Source organism: Macrotis lagotis, chromosome 2 (assembly GCF_037893015.1).
Source record: "Macrotis lagotis isolate mMagLag1 chromosome 2, bilby.v1.9.chrom.fasta, whole genome shotgun sequence".
NCBI lineage: Eukaryota > Metazoa > Chordata > Mammalia > Peramelemorphia > Peramelidae > Macrotis > Macrotis lagotis.
Window position 1 is genome coordinate 336,992,831 of NC_133659.1, and position 18,549 is coordinate 337,011,379.

Sequence of the window (18,549 nt, forward strand, 5' to 3'; positions counted from 1 at the left end):
AGTCCACTAATATGTGTATCTTTAAAAAAAAAAAGAAATGCTAAAAAGAAAAAGGAATGAGCCCAGAATTAAGGAGGAAGATACTAGAATCAGTCCTGAATTTGAGGAATTCAATCTTTTAAATGATCCCAAACTATTATTTCTTAGGTCATGTCTTATAGTTGATAGATAAACTAAAAATCTCAAAATATCAAAAATTATACATAATCCAAAAGGAAAAGGAAAAGATGTATAATGAGCCACCTTTTAACGATGGCAACTTGTGTTCAAGAAGAAGCATATAAGACTTACTGAAAATAGTTTTTTTCTGGATCAGACCTGTGATATCTCTCCAGCTCATTTCTAAAAGCTACAGTCTTAGTTCCCTGGGGACAGAGAGGAATGAAGTGAGAGGGAAAGCTGGATGCCCTGGTCATCTGCCTTATATAGGACAGAGGCAGGGCGTAAACCAAGATCTTCCTGAGATCTGAATCTTGGCAATTCTGCAACTGTCCTGAATTGTTTAGCGGGGGCGGCTCTGAAGTGAATGGAGATGAAGACCATTGGTACAGAGGTTTCCAATGTCTTTACCTTGCAGGAGGACAGTAATGAATATTGAATTCCCTTAAAGATGTTTCCATATTTGCTCATGGATTCCTGTGAGTCTTTAGCAGTTACACATTGTCTGAGAGGTGAAATAAATCCAGTCATGACCCTCAATGCAAAGGACAGCCAGCAGATGGATAATCCTGATGGCACCCCCAAGATTAAAAAGAAAAAAAAGGATGGGGGTAGGCCTCCATCACAGTGAGTAGTTTCTCTAGAGAGAATTTTCACCAGCATTAGAAGGTATAGAAGATTTTCAATCTGTATTAAGGCAGAAATCACAGAGCTTTCCAAAGATTAAAAGATAATGAATTCCAAAGATAAAGAAATTTCAGATTACTCCCAACTTTACAAGATTATTCCACATTCTCATCTATAACTATTTTAATCACATCATAACTGCCCCCTCCAAACCTTATCTAGAATACAATCTAGAACACAAACCATTCCACTTTGGGAATAAATTCAATAAACAGACTTTGTTTTAATCCATCCAAAATTGACAGGAATAGAAAATTCCAAATACATCTCTGAGTTTTATTGTAACCTGACCATTTGATAATTTTCCAGTCAAGATTTGAGGAAAATCACTACCTTGCCCATCATTACCAAAAAATGAAACAAAATAATTTCTTCCTGTTAAAAACAAACCACCCATTTAAATACAAATGAAACTGTAAGATTTCATGTAGCACAAGTCTAGGCTTCTGAAAGAACATACACTGATCCTTTCGCTGAGGCCTGAAATAAACAACTTAAGATTTCCAACCTTCCTGTGGTCTCTCATTTCCAAGCTTAAACCAGTATCAGGACAACATTAGCAACATGTAACATGACACTTTGTTTCAGGGGTTTAAAAAGAGCAAACAGGGAGTGTATCACATTAGTCTCAATCCAGAACATTTTAAGTCTGGGAATCACTCCTGTCCATAATTTTGCCTACTTCCAATTCAACAAAAATGATTAAAAGATGAGAAACAAAATGCTAATAAAATGAAGAAATATTTGTAATTGTTTGAGCATCCTTTAGGTCCTTCTGGGTTAAAATAGGTTGTGCTCCATGCAAAGCAAGTGCTTAAAAATATTCAACAAAATTGTCAAAGATGACAAAAGATTTGAATAACCAGCATTGAAAGAACTGTCAAAACAAAGACATGCTAAAGTTATTAGAACTATGAACAGTATAACCATTCTAGGACTCGATTTGAAATCTTGCTAAGAAAGTGACAAAAATGTCCATCTCTTTTGTCCCAGAGTCTCTACTGTTAAGTATATCACCCACAAGGAGAACAATGATAAAAAGAAATGTTCCAAAAGATTGACAGTAGCTTATTTTTTTGTCATGGCAAAGACCCGGGAACAAAGCTGATGCCCATCAACAGGGGAGGGAAAGCAAGAGACATTTCTTTAACAACTACTGTGCCCCAGGTTTTTTATATGTTGATTTTTTTCTTTCCTAAAAAGGATGACTTTCTGGGAAAGTAAAGGGAGGGAAAAAAAAAAGAAAAGTGTACTCGGCCATTGGGAAATAGAAGCTGTATTCAAAAAAAAAAGGTAGCTATAAAATATTTCTTAAAAATAAATAGTTGTTGAATGGAAACAATGACACAATCACTGAAAGGTACCATTTGGATTGAAGACATAGTTGGAGGCCTCTTTCTATGACATCATAGATACTTCACTGGCTTGGGGGGGCTCCCAGCACAGCAAGGACTAGTTTCAGGGTAAGTCAGTCAATCAAATTTCTGGGACCTGTTTCCTCGACTGTAAAAGGGGAATAACAACACTGGCACTACTATATCCAGTTCTAAATCCAAATCTATGGGGCTACGGTATAGAAAAGACAACACCTCCTGATCTGTGAACTATGACACCCGCCATCATTCAAGGCTGCAAAAAAAAAAAAAACAGATCATTGCTCTACCTTCCCCACAACACATGGAAGCCAACAGTTTGCGCACCACCATTCCCTTCTGCAGCTGGGAATTCCACTGAATAAGTCCAAGAGGTTGAGCTGAGTTCACTTTTTTTTTTACAAAATCCCTTAAAATCAAGACTCCCATTTTCCTTGATCAATATTGCTGCTCATACATTTTGCCAGGTCTGATCAGGCATCATGATGACTGCATCACCCAGGGAAGAGTGAGTGTTGGCTCCATCATGCCACAAGTGTCAAATTCATTGCAAGTTTGGCCTGAACCAGATTAAATTGTAACTGGGGAATATTTAAGAAACTAAACAAACATATATACAGAAAGAAAGAAAAGAAAGAGAGCACAGATAGCATTTCAAAATCAAATCAATATGCACTCCACAGGGTTCCTGAAGTATGGTTTAGTTACTCTCTCTCTCTCTCTCTCTCTCTCTCTCTCTCCACCCCCCATCCCTGAATTTGAGTTGACCCCACTGAGTTACAGGTCTCTTCTCTTTGCTCAATTTACTAGAAACACAACAGAGTACAAGTTTTAAAGTTTTCTGTGGACAATGGCCCATGTTAACAAAAGCTACTTTAAGGAGCACAAGTTTCTCATCAGGATGTCCATGTATCACACAGCTATGCTTTATACTCCACATTACTGTTCTTAAGAGTTTAAAATGTGGCTCAAATCCTTTTCCAAACTTGCTTTTAAAAAATAACAAACAAGATAAAATTCTAACACAGAAACTAGTATAATGTTGACTTGTAACAGCTTTGGAGAAAAAATGTGCTATGAAAATTCTGATTATAAGCAAAATTGCAAAAGGGAACATTTTAACTAATTAAGTAACAAACTATTTCCAAGGCCTTTTGATGAACTTAGTTATATCTCTGAGGATTCACATATTAGTGTCTATTCATCAGAATGGGTTCTCTATGTGTAAACCTTTGGACTCCCAGCTACTATAGCTACTAAAACAAACTGACATTTCCTTTCAAATTTTCTATGATTCAAAGTCACTAATGTGTATTCGCCTTTATTCCAAATAGTACAAATTAGTGAGTCTTGTTGTGCTATAACCTAACAAAAAGATTTCCAAGTTCCAGACAACAATAGTCTTCTTATTTTAAGCAATGAAATAGCTAAACAAGAGAATCTGATCAGCCCCTTGAAGGTCGGGGTTCTGCATCCATCCAATGACCTATTTCATTGCCTATAGATCTGACTAGATTGTTAGAATGCAGAATACTCTTGAGAAAACTCTGACTATCCTTTCACTCCTTCTGTCAGATCTGTCAAATTAGCCTACTGACATTCATTAGTTACCTAGGAGATGGATCTGAAAATAATTGGTGAGGAGAATCAAGTTCATCCCATCAAAGCACTCTGTTCACCTCTCATTATAGCCCTAGTCCCTAGATGGGCAATCCTCCTCTTTATGGTTTTACATTCTACATTACTGTTCCTAAGAGTTTAAAATGCAGCTCAGATCATTTTCTACCCTAACCAGAAATTCCAACAGCTTGGTGCTAAAGCTACCCATCATGCTTGCACTAGGAAGAGTGAAGATCTTCTAACAACCACAAAAGGAAGCACTGCTAATCAAGTCAGATTAATTGACTTTTTAGTCACTTGGGCCCAGTGATTGGGAAGTTGTTTCCAAAGTACCTGAAATGATACCAACACGTCCAAGGGATTCTTCTCACATTCTCTGAACGACCTTCAGCATCTAGCTAGAGACTCAAGGTGTTGCCAACATCTAGCCTTTTTATCAAACAGACAGATGTAAAGGCCCCCAAGTCCTGCTTTCATTACTTGGTTTTTAAGGTTATGTTAAGCATCACCCGGGTGGGATTTTTCATAAAGAAATGTTGGCACTGGTGCCATGTAGTTCCAGGCAAGAGTCTTTTAAAAAAAAAAACATTCTACTAGTGGTGGAGACTGTTGCTAAGAGAGAATCAGAATCCTAAATGAAGCCTAGAAATTGACTGGTTACAGTTCAATTCTATTTACTTTTTAGAATAATCATTAAGTATTCCTGATGCTTATTAAAGAAGGCAAAAAGTAGGGAGGGTTGGGGCAACTAGGTGGTTTAGTAGACAGAGTATGGACCCTGGAGTCAAGAGGACCTGAGTTCAAATCCAGTCTCACTTATATGACCCTTACTGTGTGACCCTGGACAAGTCACCTAACACTGATTGTCTCACCTAAAAAAAAAGGAAAGAGGATTATCAACCGAATCAGAGGAAGGCCAACCTTTAGAATGTCAATTTGAATAGTCCATTTTACATTGGACAAAAAGCTAAGAGCCCCTTAAAAAAGTCTGGTTCCCAAAACCACTGTGATGGTGAAAGCTGTTGCAGCCTAAGGCAACCCCTCAAACTGGAGAAAGGGTAGCTAGAGTATGGTCTTATAAACCTAGCTCACACAAAATCTGGAGCTCAAGATCCTGTTGGGTAGGCAGGCCTAGATTCCTTTCTCTGAAGAGTAGTCACTATTTTTTGATAACAAGATGCCTTGGTTTGGAATTGCTCCAAGTGAGAAAAATAAGCAAGCAAAATTGTTAAAAATATCATGATCCTTAATTATTATCCAACAGAAATAGACAACTAGAAAGAATAAGATGCTCGTGCTTCAACTGTGGGAGAAGCTCTCCCAGCCAGAGTCATCATCTTAGGGTCTTTCATCTGTCTGTTTTCTCTATAGTCTCCACCTTTGGAAGCCAGTACACCAATCCAAGGAAAAGCAGATTAATGTGATCTGCCTAGAAAGACAAACTAGAGTCACAATGGGAAGTACTTTGCAAACAAAACCAAATAACTTGTGCTTTATACTAAAGGCGAAGAAAGTTGAGAAGACAAGAGAAGGGAACTGGGGGGAGGCGACTGAAGAATACTGAACAGAGAAGTGATATGGTCAGATCTGCTACACACACACACACACACACACACACACACACACACATAACATACAATACATGAAAAAAGAAAATACTATTAAGTAAAAAATGCTCTAAATTGTTCCTGATTAGAGAAATACAAATTAAAACAACTCTTAAGGCACTATCTCACACCAATTACATTGGCTAATATGACAAAAAAAGGAAAAGGACAAAGGCTAGAGGGGATATAGGACAAAAGGTACCCTAATGAACTGAAGATAGAATTGTAAACTGGTCCAACCACTCTGGAAATCAATTTAAAACCATGCCCAATAGGGGCGGCTAGGTGGTGTAGTGGATAAAGTACCGGCCCTGGAGTCAGGAATACCTGGGTTCAAATATGGTCTCAGACACTTAATATTGACCTAGCTGTGTGGCCTTGGGCAAGCCACTTAACCCCATTTGCCTTGAAAAAACCTAAAAAGAAATAAAAATTAAAACTATGCCCAAAAGTCTATAAACTGTTCATGCCCTCTGACTCATTAATACCACTACTAAGTTTGTATGCCAAAGAAATCAAAGAAAAGGGAAAGGGACCTATATGCACAAATATATTTCATAGTAGCTCTTCTTGTGGCAAAGAATTGGAAGTAGAAGGGATGCCCATCAATTGAAAATTGCTGAATATATTGCAGAATATGGCTGTGCTATAAGAAATGATGAGCAGGATGCTCTCAGAAAAACCTAGATAAATTCATATGAACTGATACAAAGTGAAGTAAGTAGAGCCAAGAGAACATTGTATACAATAATAGCAATATTGTAACAACACTCAAATGTGAAAGACATAGCTGCTCTAACCAAAACCAATCTGACTGAAGACAATGCTAAAGAAACCATGATGAAAAATATTCTCCATCTCCAGAGAGACAACTGTTGAACTCTAGATGCAAACTGAAGCATTCTTTTTCATTTCCCTTATGTTTTTTGCTTTTGTCTTGTTTCATTTTTACAATATGGCATAACATTACAAGTATAACATATCATCATATCACTTGCTTTTTATAGAGAGAATCTAGAAATCACCATTTTTAATAAAAATTAAAAATATTAAGTGGGCCCCCCAAAAAACTCTACATAATTGCTGGAATTTATCTACAAAGATACATATAAGAATTCTATGAATACAATTACAAAACACTCTTTACAAAAAAAAAAGACAACTGGGGAGATTAATTGCTTATGATTGACTCATGATAATATAAAAATGATAACACTACCTAAATTAATTTACAGATTCAATGCCATATTAAGCAAACTACCAAAGACTTATCCAGAAGCCAAAATGGCAGAGTATAGAGTATATCCCCTTCCCGTGCAAACTCCTCTAGTATTCCTTCAAACAGATCTAAACAATTCACCAGAACAAATGCTCGTGTGAAAATTCAAGAAAAAGTTACTCACAGTAAGTCACTTTTCTAGCCCAAATGGGTCAGAAGCATTTTAGTAGTCTGGGAAAGACTGGGCACTGGGGCAAGATGGAGGTCCCAGATGTATACTGGTGAACCATGACTGGATCAAAGCAGGGGAGGAAAGAGAGCATCACAGTTTAAGAAATCATAAAAGAAAACTGCCTAGATTTCTCAGAACTAGAGGGTGACATAAATATAGAAGAAACTATCAGGTCCCTCCTGAAAGAATCTCCAAATTAAAATGACCAGAAACATCATAATCAAAGTCCAGAGGCTCCAGGTCAAAGAAAAAAAACAGTGCTAGCAGTCAGAATGAAAGAATTCAAATACCAACAGCCACCAATATAAAAGAACAGAGGTCTCAGAATGCAATCTTCCAGAAAAGCAAAAGATCTAGCCTACAACCAAGAATGACTTACTCAGAAAAACTGAGTATTATCCCATAGAAGGAAAATGGATCTTGAATAAACTAGAGACAACAGTCAAGGTAAGCATAAGCGCATAGCCATAAGAGATTAAACAAGAATAAGCTGTTTACATTCTAAAATGGAGAAATGATACATGTCCTGTCAGAATCCTATCATCACCACAGATCCTAGGCAGAGGTCCAGTTAGAGGATCTTATGTTTGATGATCTTAAAAGAACAGAAAGGGAGGGGAAGAGGTATGTACTGGGGGGTGGGAGAGAAGAGAGAAAGGATAGGGAAATTTTATCTCACATAAGCAGGGGGTATAAACAATCAAGGAGAATGTGGTAGAGAGAATGGGTTACATTGAAACTATCATGTAAGCTAATCAAAGGGGAAAATACATGCAGTTGGCTATAAAAGTACATTTCACTCAATGGAGGGAAAGAGGAGGGGGAAGGGTAGAATAAAAGGGAGGGTAGATTAAGGGAAGGATTAGTCCTAAATAAAACAAACTGAGGATGTACAAAATATTTTTAGTGCTTTTTGTAGTGACAAAGAATTGGAAACTGAGAAAGTGTTATTAATTGAGGAATGGCAGAACAAGTTATAGTATGTGATTGATGGAATACTATTGTTAAGAAAAGGTGAAGGGGATGGTCTCAGACAAATCTGCCAAGACTGAACTGATGCACAATGAAGTGAACAGAACCAGGAGAACAATTTACATAATAACATTATCACAAAGACAATTTACTTTGAAAAAATTAGGAACTCTTGATAGATGCAATTATCAACCACAATTCCAGAGGACTCATGATGAAACATACTACCCACTTCCAGATAGAGAAGCAATGGACTCGAGTACAAATTGAGATTTTTTTTGGAGGGGGGGGTTGGACATGGTCAATATGGAAATTTGTCATGCTTTATGTGTTTCTAACAAGGGTTTTGTTTTTCTTTATTTCTCAAATGGAGTGGAGTGTAGGAGGGTGTGGAAGAGAAGGCAGGTTTTCACTATTTGGAAAAAAATTAAAATTTAATTTAAAAAAAGAATCAGAGTGAGGAGCTAAAGCTGAAAAGGGACCCCCAAAAAGAAAGAGATGAACTGGCTTAGCAACTGGAGATTGGAATGATAGAATAAAGGCAATTAGCAGGACAGATAGCTGATGGGATGTGTGCAACTTTATTTAAAAGCCAGAGCCTGGATGGCTCTGAGGTATTTTTGTGCACAGGATTCTTTTTATGCTGAATGTATTGAACATTTCACATAAAAGTTATCAGGGTCCTGCTTGGCAAATGGGATTGGTATCCCTGCCAAATCAGAAATCCTCCAGATTGTGACATCTCTGAATGCTATAGATCTTTTTCCTTTAGTGACCTGGCAGGGACTATTCTGCACATGAGTGCAATGGTTAGAACTCCCTTGGGTATGGGGGAGGGGGATTCTGTTTCAATTTTGGCAAGAAAATGGGAATCCATGAACATAAGAGTAGAATAAACTTAGTACTTTTTCATTATGTTGAAAAAGAATTTGAAAGGATAGAGTTAACTGAAAAAAAAATCTTTGCAGCAAATTTCTTTGATAAAGGTCTGATATCCCAGATCAAAAAGGGTAAGGATAAGGGGCAGCTAGGTGGTGCAGTGGATAAAGCTCCAGCCCTGGAGTCAGGAGTCCCTGGGTTCAAATGCGGTCTCAGACACTTAATAATGACCTAGCTGTGTGGCCTTGGGCAAGCCACTTAACCCCATTTGCCTTGCAAAAGCTTAAAAAAAAAAGAGTAAGGATCTATATGCACAAAAATATTTTTACCAACATTTTTTACTGTAGTAAATGAGGGGAAAATGGGTGAATATCAGCTGGAGAGTAGATGAACATATGTTACTGTGCTGTAAGAAATGAAGAGTGATTCAGAGAGACCTAGGAACATTATTACAAACTGATGCAGTGTGAGTGAGCAGAACCAGAACAAATTACATAATGATTAAATGACAAAGGAAAACAACTGTGATCTAAATAAGGAACATATATGCATGAGTCTCGGAAGTGATATTGAATTACTCTACCCAGTTCTTAGCAAAAATATACCAGATGAGAGGTGCAAAAAGGTTCTGTTTTCAGACACAGACATCTCAGAGTCTCTTGCTTGACTCTACTCACCTGTCATAAAGAGAAGGCTTTTGGTGGGGTTGTCTTTCTCTGTGTCACCCAGTCTCTCAGTATTTCTCAATCTCTTTATTTCGTATTCTCTTTGCCCTATGTTCCCATCTCCATGACCCCCTCTACCCCCGCGTCCCCTCTCCTCTCTGAAGAATACAAAAAGTTAAGATGGATAAATATAAGGGTCACAATCTCTGCTGTGTCCTCTCATTTCTCTGACCTCCTCATCTGTCCTTAATCTCTCTGTATCCCCAATTTCTTTTTTCTATGACCTTCTCTCTCTCCCCTCACTTCTCTGTTTAGCCCTCTTTTCTCTCTGTATCCATCTCTCTGTCCCCATATATGTCTCCCTGGGTCTGTCATAACCCTTCTAAATTTCCCATCCCCCTCTCTGTTTCTCTGTATTTACCAGTTTTTACTGTGTCTCCTTGGCTCTCTGTGTATTCCCACCACATCTTTTTCTAACTCCTCCATCTCTATGTCCCTCAACTCTCTTGGTCATCTCATCTCTTTTTCGGTATCCTCCCATCATTCTGTTTTCTGTTCCTTTTCTTGTATCCCCCTCATCTCTCTGTATGTCAACCATTTCAGTAAGTCTTCTCTCTTCTTTCTCTTTCTTTGACTGAATGTGTTCCCTTGACTTTATATCTCCCCTACTCATAACCCCATCTCTCTGAGAAGAAGTAAGGAGATAGGAGAGCTATGATCAAGTTTTGTTGTGTAGAAAAGGGAATAGATTTGTTTTTCTTGACCCCAGAAGAAAGTTGAGAGTCCAATTTGATGCTAGAGTCAACTTCCTCTCCATGAGAGCTGTCTTAAGGTGACATGAGCTCCCCCTCCTTAGAGGTCTTTAAGCCAAGGCTGAGTGATAGCTATGAACATGAGTGTGCTGCAAGGGGATGCTCTGTCAGCTACAATAGGAACCAGATGGACTCTGAGGCCTCCTCCCAATAGCAGTGCTTGGGGGCAAGAGCCACTACAGAAAGGTAATTATGAAGTAGCCTCCTACTTCAAGGAGCTGATGTTTTAACAAGGACATATAACACATGGGCAGATAAACAAACAGAAAATACAGATAAGCATATATGTGATGCTGGAATAAGAAAATCCTTGGTTCAAGTTCTAGCTGATTTATACAACTTTCAAGGACCTGAATTTACAGGGGAGTCGCTGTTCTCCTTCCTGGGCTCACTACCATCCCACAGTGACAGTCCCCAAGCCAACGAAAAGCAGAACCACCAAAGTCCCCAGAAAAATACTTTTACTGGGTGTGTTTACTTGCTAACAACAAAATCAGGAAACTAGTGCTTTGGAGAAAGTCAGTTCATGGTCTATTTGTTTGTTTTTTTTTTCCCCAGAACTTTCCATAATTCATTCTGTATTTAGGGGACTTGTTAGAAATAAGCCTTTAAATGTATTGTTGATGGAGAAGTAAAATGACCAGACCATTCTGGAAATCAATTGGTAATGAAACCAAAAAAAGTCTCTAAATTATACAAACCTTTTTAACCCCATGATATCATCAGGGTATATATATATATATAGAGAGAGAGAGAGACACTAAAGAGATCAGACAAAAAAAAAAGCTATGTGTTTATGTACAACAAAGTCAGCAGAACCAGGAGAATAACTTATATGACTAGGAAATATATATTATAAAAAAAAGAAAAATCATTAAAGAAACATGAATAGAACAAACAAAAAGTCTTCCAACTACAATTAAAGGAATATATTCATTTTAATTTTTTAAAATTACATGTAAAAACAAATTTTAGCATTCATTTTTTTAAAATTTTCAGTTCCAAATTCTCTCTTCCTCCCCTCCTTGAAAAGACCAACAATTTGATATAGATGTTTATGTGCAATCATGCAAAACATTTCCATATTAGTCATGTTGTGAAAGAAAGAGAAAGGAGGAAAAGCCAAGAAAAATCAAGTAAAAAAGTAATGCTTTAATTTGTATTCAGATTCCATCAGTTCTTTCTCTGGAGGTGCAGAGCATTTTTCATCAGAACTCATCAGGAGTCCTTTGGAATTTTCTTCGTTCATGATAATACTGGGAATATCAAAGTCATTGCTGCTACTGTGTACAGTGTTCTCCTGGGTTGGCTCACTTCCTTTGTTATCAGGTCATATAAGACTTTCCAGGTTTTTTTTGAGAACCTCCTGCTCCTCACAGCACAGTAACACTCCATCACAATCCTACACCACAACTTGCTCAGCCATTCCTCAGTTGATGGGCATCCCCTCAATTTCCAATTCTTAGGCACATGAAAAGAGCTGCTATTAATATCTTTGTACATGTAGATCCTTTCCCCTTCTTTATAATCTCTTTGGGCTACAGACCAAGTGGTGGTAGCCCTTGGGCATCATTCCAAATTGCTCTGTAGAAAGGCTGAATCAGTTCACAACTTCACAACATTGCATTTCTTTAACATCTTTGGCTCTAGTGTTATATTCTCAAAGAGAGGGCATTCTTATCTGGACAACATGGCCCTCATAATCAGTTCTGTACCAAATACATTACACCAGTAAGAAATCTAAGGGCAAGCCACAAATGATCAAATGATATTCAGTCTATGCCAAAAAAGAGGTGATGACTTGCTCTTCAATGGCCAAGCCCACTCCAATTTGGGTCCAGAAGCTTCCTCTCCTCGCCTTCATCCTTCCCACCTCTTTCCTCTAGGCTCAAAGTTCTCTCCTTCATTCTGCCTCTTAAAATACATGCCTTCCTTCAAGACCAGCCCCCCACTGCCACCAAATACTAACAGTGCCTCCTTCTCTGAGATTCCCTTCCATCTACTCTCTATGTATCTTGCAAGTACCTAGTTATGGACAGGTTGTCTCTCTCATTAGAACATAAGCTCCTTGAGGGCAGGGGTTGTTTTTGCTTCATCTTTGTATATGTATCATAATAAGTGAATGCTGATTAACTGACTGAGTGGTTCTATCTTCCTGGGAATTGGTTGTTTGGGAGGAGAAAAAAATTAAGAGAAAAAAAAAAAGAGATTCCAAATGCCTCCCTAGAACAACATACAAGTTGCTTAGAAGCTTGAGTAGCTAGAAACTGCCTCCACCTCATCTCCACTACCAATATAATTTGTAACTTAGTTGCCCAGCTCTATCAAAAATAATGACAGGTCATATCTTGGAAAAGAATCCTGTCAGAATTTAAGTCTGTATCTCCAAGCCTAGTGCCAACCACAGCCATGGTAGCCCAAGGACAGAGAATGCACACTCCATCATCATGCAGTCTGTCAGCTTCTCTGCACACACCACACCCAGGTCACTGCCCTTTGCCTCTGCATTCTCTGCTCTCCCTGAGCTTTCTGTGCCCCCCACATGCTAGTTCCCAGGATCTCAATTAGAGATCTTCAACAGGAGAATCCTGCTTACTTGGCCTCCACATGGCCCATAGGAAAGCTCCATACTGTGCCAGACAGAATACTGAGGGCCAAGAAAACATGTCATTTGTGGTCACTTCAAAAAGACATTGGTCAAGTTTCTGAGACCGTAGTGTGAACCTTCATCATTTTGTTCCCTTGGAAAAATTTAAATGCAACAGACAGATTTCCATTTCCAGCACTGTTTTCAAAAGGCTTATTAGCATAATTCAAAGACCAAGTCAAACCCACAAATTGAACTAAACAACATGAATGAGGTAAGGAGCCCTAATTCCTCCTCCTGAAGCATTTCCAGGCCTACCAAGTGTTCTTGTCTGAGCAGTTCCATGAGCCCAATCGGCAGAACACATCTGAGGAATCTGGGACTCAGTACAGTGAAGTGCCTCCAGGCCCAGGTTGACCCAGCTTGCAGACGTTCAAACCAAATCTCCTAATACCACATCCACTACACTCTACCACCTCTCAAAGATGGCCAGCCCTACCCAGGACCGAACACAACGTGACCAAAAGGCACCACACTACTCTTAGGCAGCAGATTGCTATGTGTCTGTCATGCCAGGGGGCTGGCATGATGAGCTACATACAAGGAAGCAGCCAAGCATGGAAGTCTAAGGGAACTTTTCATACCTTCCGGAGAAACTTCGTGCTTCAAAGATGAAATCCTGTCCTCAGGCAAAGGAACATTTGGGTGATTTTGTGAGAGGATTCATTCAGTGAAAGATTTCTCTCCAATTTTCTTCCCTGAAAAACAGAGGAAAAATTAAATTTGGCATAAGCAATTTTTAACAAATGAAATACATCTCCTACCCAGGATGGATGGAATGACCACTTCTAATGAATACTAAAGATCAAGTGCTGAATAATTGTCCAACTCCAAATTTGGGATAGGTGAGAGGGTCAACCTGGCTTATGAGGTCTTCAAGTGAAGGAAGGATGAACACTTCATCAAACCACAGGATATCAGATGCCGAAAGAACTTTAGAGACCATTCTGGTCAACCAGCACCTAAAAAAGCATCAATAATGTAGCTAAAGTGGTCATCCAGCTCTTGCTTCAAGAACTCAAGGAAAGGGAACTTAAGAAAAAGAGGGAAGAGGTGGGCAAGGGGGAAGGGAGAGACAGGCAGAGAGAGAGAAAGAAGGAGAGAGGGAGGGGGGAAGAGGGGGGAAGGAGGAAGGAAGAGTCAGAGAAGGAGGGAGGGAGGGAGAGAGTGCCAACATTTCTCTGTTTTCAGATTTAGAATTCTTTACATATCTCATTTGAGATATCTTCCCCAGGACTCACTATTCCACATTTCCACATTACTTGTTAGGAACAAGTCTAAAGTCACCTTGCTTCATCTTTCACTCATTGTTCCTATTCTGTCCCCTGGGACCAGTAAAAATAATCCAAATTCTTCTGATATGTAAGAGCCATTGAAGTCAGTGGCCATATCTCCCAGCTTCCCCTAATGACTGCTCTTCTCTGGACACTGGGACATCACAAACTGAACATAAAACTCCAGGTACAGTCTGAACCCAGAGAGGACAATAGGACATTCCTCATTTCTCACCAGGCTGTACCCTCCCCTTGGGATTCTCTGCTGACTTCTCCCCCAGGCAACTCCTTATAAGCACCCTGTAAGACCTCTTCACCCTTGGGCCCCACCACCCCTCTGCCCCTCAGATTGGAGTTTGGGGCGATGAGCTCAGCCTCCACTTCTGAAGAGAACTCAGTTCAGACAGCTCATTTCTCTCCCAGCTGCACTTCTCTGGGTCTTCTCTGACTCATTTCTCCAGCAGCCCCCCACCCTGCTCCCTTTTCAGCCTCCATTTATGGGGTCTTCTTCCTCATTAGACTGGAAGCTCCTTGAGAGCAAAGTCTGTCTGTCTTGTCTTGACTCAGTGTTGGCCTGAGGCAGGTGCTTAGTAACTATTTACTAATTATTAACTACCCCTCCCCTCTCTCTCTCTTCAGTACTCAGTTTCTCTTAGAGCAGCCCAAGATTCCCCCACACTGTCTCAGGCTGAGCTTACAGACCACTACTCCCCAATGCACAGAAACCCTGATCTCCAGTCACACCTCCAAGTTTGTTTACCCCAAGTGGGGGCTTCATTTCCAGTATCCTTATTTATTTCTAGGCTGTTCAATTCAGCCGGGCATGCTCACTGACCTCTCAATCCAAGGGAGATAGTGGGCCCAGACTCAGTTATCCAGGGGGTCAGCTCTCCCTCCTTGCTTTGATGAGCAGCCCAACTAGACCTTTCTCACCTAGGGACTAAGGTGAAGCCTGGAACAGTCCACCCTTCCACAGTGAAAAAGAGTTGCAAATGCTTCTACTTAGAGTTCAATCACTGGACCCACTTTAAAATCTCCCTAATCAACAGGCTCATCTCTCTTTCTCCATCCCTTCCACAAGCAGAGGGTGTGAGTCTGCAGGAATAGTCAGCTAGTTAGCCTGTTGGGGCAGTCCTATTCAGGATGAGGCCAAAAACCTGTGAGGACCACTTTGTGAATTAGGAGTTCATTCATCATTCCTTTAATAAAACATTCTAGAATCGGGCAAGGAATCGAAGTCCAACTCACTGGCCTATTCCATTCGTTTTCCTTTTTAGAAGAGCAGGGCATCTGCTCATCCCCCATGCTGAGGCACTTCTCTTATTCGCCACCATCTCACCAAGGTCACTGAGAGGAGCCCAGTCACTGGCAGCATATTGCAGAAGGGGTATTGTGATCTTATAGGCTGTACTACATGGCCTCTGAGCTCCCTTCAAACTCTGAGACTCTTTGATTCTATGAATCAAAAATACAGATCACCTAAAGGGCAAGAGAAAAGGGTACTACATGGATAAGGCTGCAACATGTTACATATGATAGCATAAAAGATGTGGTTGTCAAGGACGTGGTTGTAGGTGGATTAGGCGGGGACCATCCCCCAAGGAGGAATGGCTGATGAAACCAATTAATGAAGTCTATGACCAGAAAAAATTTTACCAATCAGTGTCTTCCCTCAGCTGACCTCCTCACAACTGGTGGCAGGTCAGGTCACCACCTCCAGCTCCTCCCACTCACAATTGGATTCTGCTTGTGGAACCACCCTGGGCTTTGCTAGGCCAACCCTGACCTTATTTATCTGGCTGGGATGCTCTTCTAGGTTATCTCCACGTCATCCCCTTTAGCACTGAAGCTCCATGAGGGCAAGAGGTACATTGCCAGTTCATCTTTGTATTACCTAGCACTTAGTACAAGCTTAGTATTGCTCTATTTCCTAACTCCCTTCTGTTTGCCTCAGTCTAACAACCCTACAGACATCAAGTTCTCTGGGCAGTATAGACCCACCAGGGAGGGCTGGCCAGTGTTGAGTTCTTCCTGGTCACATACTCTGGCCCCTTCCAGACTCCACATGAATGGGGCATGTGTAATCATGACATCTTTGTCAACTAAATGGGTCAGTATTCTGACAATATACTCCATAATGAATTCAACCTAATGTGCCTCTAGTCTAAGTCTTACCCTTACAGATCTAGTTAACTGAAGAAAGGAGCCCAGTCAAGTTACAGATGTATAAAAGTCTCAAAGCTATAGAAGAACCAGAACCAAGAGAAAAAAGCTGAGAGAGAAAATATCTTATTTGGGGGTCAGTCAGAAGACCAGTGAATGACACTGGATAGAAGAGTATGTGGAGGGGGTGAAGAGTAAGAAAAAAGGTAGAAGTAGCATAGGCTATAAAGAGTATTGAAGGCCAAACAGGGATGACAGGTAGCCGGGGGGGGGGGGGGGGGGGGGAAGGGAAAAAAAAGAAATGATTGGGTCTACACTTAAGGAAAATCACTGAAAAGCTCAATGGTGGATAGACTGGAATAAAGAGAGCCTGAAGCAGGCAGACTCTCCACTGGATTCTCATAACCACCTTAGGAAGTAGGTTTCCCCATTTACAGTTGATAAAACTGAGGCAAATAAAGGTGAATTGACTTGCCCAGGGTTACCCAGCTAACTGTCTGAGGCTGGATTTGAACTCAGGTGCTCTGTGTACCACAATACCCCCTAGCACTTCTCAGAAAGAGTCTGATAAATTAGCACTTTTAAAGGCAGGGTTATAAATGGTCACTTCCATTGGATCTGACAAACTCTCTATTGAACAACTACAAAGTACAAGGCATCCTGGCCTAGCAGACAGAGAAGGATTAGCTCAAATTCAGGGACTGACTTTTGTCTCTTTTTGTATCCCCAGCACTAGGCACAGGGCCTGCTGAGTGTTTGCATGAAATGAGAACAGTCTGGAGCCTGAACCTACAAAGTCAGCCAGGATCTGCCAGAAGCCCTGCATAAACTGTCAGGCAGAACCAATGCTCTAGAGAAGCTGCTCTAAGTCTGAACCCACTCTGCCCAGGTTTTGGGGGGATACAGGGTATAGTGAGCCCCTGATGCTCAGGGAACATGTCTGAACTTCTAGTAGTTTTATAATAACTCTTCCTCTGTAAAGGCTGGCTGGTATTAGGGCTTACAAGTGGTAGGTTAATTATGATTGGTTGGGAGGGGCGGGGATCCAGGATGCAGCAGGGAGACTTGAGCCAGTAGCAAGAGAGGTAGCCCCTTAGTCTTTCAAGGGTGCCCTAGGACCCTGCAGGCATTAGGAAGCAGGCCTTGGCCAAGCAAAGTGAATCCAGAGGCATAACTCAACCATTTGTTCCTCTGGAGCATTGCACGAAGAAGCTAACATCACTGTTCCCAAGATAGCTCTGGGTTCATATCATGGGGGGGGGGGAGGGGGGAGGGAAGGACCCCTACCTCCTGGGGAGCTGCCTGGCTGCTTGTACTTTGACTTGATCTGCTCAGGGCTGACACACAACATGCTGCTTGTCATGACCTGTGGACTAGCCAAGCTTTCTGAATGGGTTATTTAGAAAGCTTCTATAGCTTGATCCCACTCAAAGGTTTAAAGCACTTTCTTCTAAACCATCAGTGTTTGGTCTTTTGCATGTGTTCCCTGCCTATTTTACAGTTAGGAAAGGTAAGGTTTTGCCTGTTGGCCCAGTTTGTCAGGATCAGAGCTGAAAGAGCCACTCAAATCCTCTGGCTCTTTCCACCAAGAGTCTCTGGAAAGCATGTGGAATCTCCTTCCCTGGGATCTAAAATTCCTGGGAAATGTTATACATTTAAAAAAAAATATGTCCCTGCCTAAAAAAGGAGGCAAATGATTTCTCCTGATCCTATGAAAGTAGTTGTCCCTGTCAAATGTGGTCATCTATGTCCTCAAACTTTATATGCAAAGTGAATTCAAACTGAGATACAGCAAGCATGCAAACTAAACTCCGACGCAGAAGGCTTGACCCAGATGAGGATGACTAAAACACAGTCAAGAACCATTGCAGCCAGGGCAGGTGGAATGCAGGGTCTGTGGGGTGCCTTTCTAGGACTCAGCCACAAGGGTGGTGCTACTGTCTACCATGGAGGTAGCTCCACTCCCAGAGAAAGTCCATCTGATCCACCCCAGGTGCTCAGGCCTACCTCCTCTGAAGTCACCTGGTAGACAGACATATCTTTATATAATTTTCACATACATACATATTACTCCCCCCACCTCCAAAACCAGAAATTCTTCAGGACAATCATTGTTTTATTTTTGCATTCACTGTACTAACCACAGTATCTACCACACAATGGGCTCTTAATAAGTACTTGTAGAATTGCAGAACTGAAAAGACAAGAAGGGAAAACCAGATTTCCTTCCTCTGCTGTCA

General features: G+C 40.6%; 1 protein-coding gene across 12 annotated transcripts in view; it reads right to left on the bottom strand.

Annotated features, from left to right (window-relative positions):
• The window catches only part of PPP6R2 (protein phosphatase 6 regulatory subunit 2), a 130,971-nt gene that overhangs the window by 96,201 nt on the left and 16,221 nt on the right, over positions 1-18,549 (bottom strand). For 9 of the 12 annotated variants that reach the window (XM_074227178.1, XM_074227177.1, XM_074227181.1 and 6 more), the window contains one exon: positions 13,457-13,570. The gene's annotated coding sequence lies outside the window, so the exon portion shown is untranslated. Of the gene's footprint in view, positions 1-4,172; positions 9,546-13,456; positions 13,571-13,731; positions 13,835-18,549 lie in introns of those variants that run through there. The other 3 variants (XM_074227180.1, XM_074227173.1, XM_074227182.1) reach the window with 2 other exon arrangements.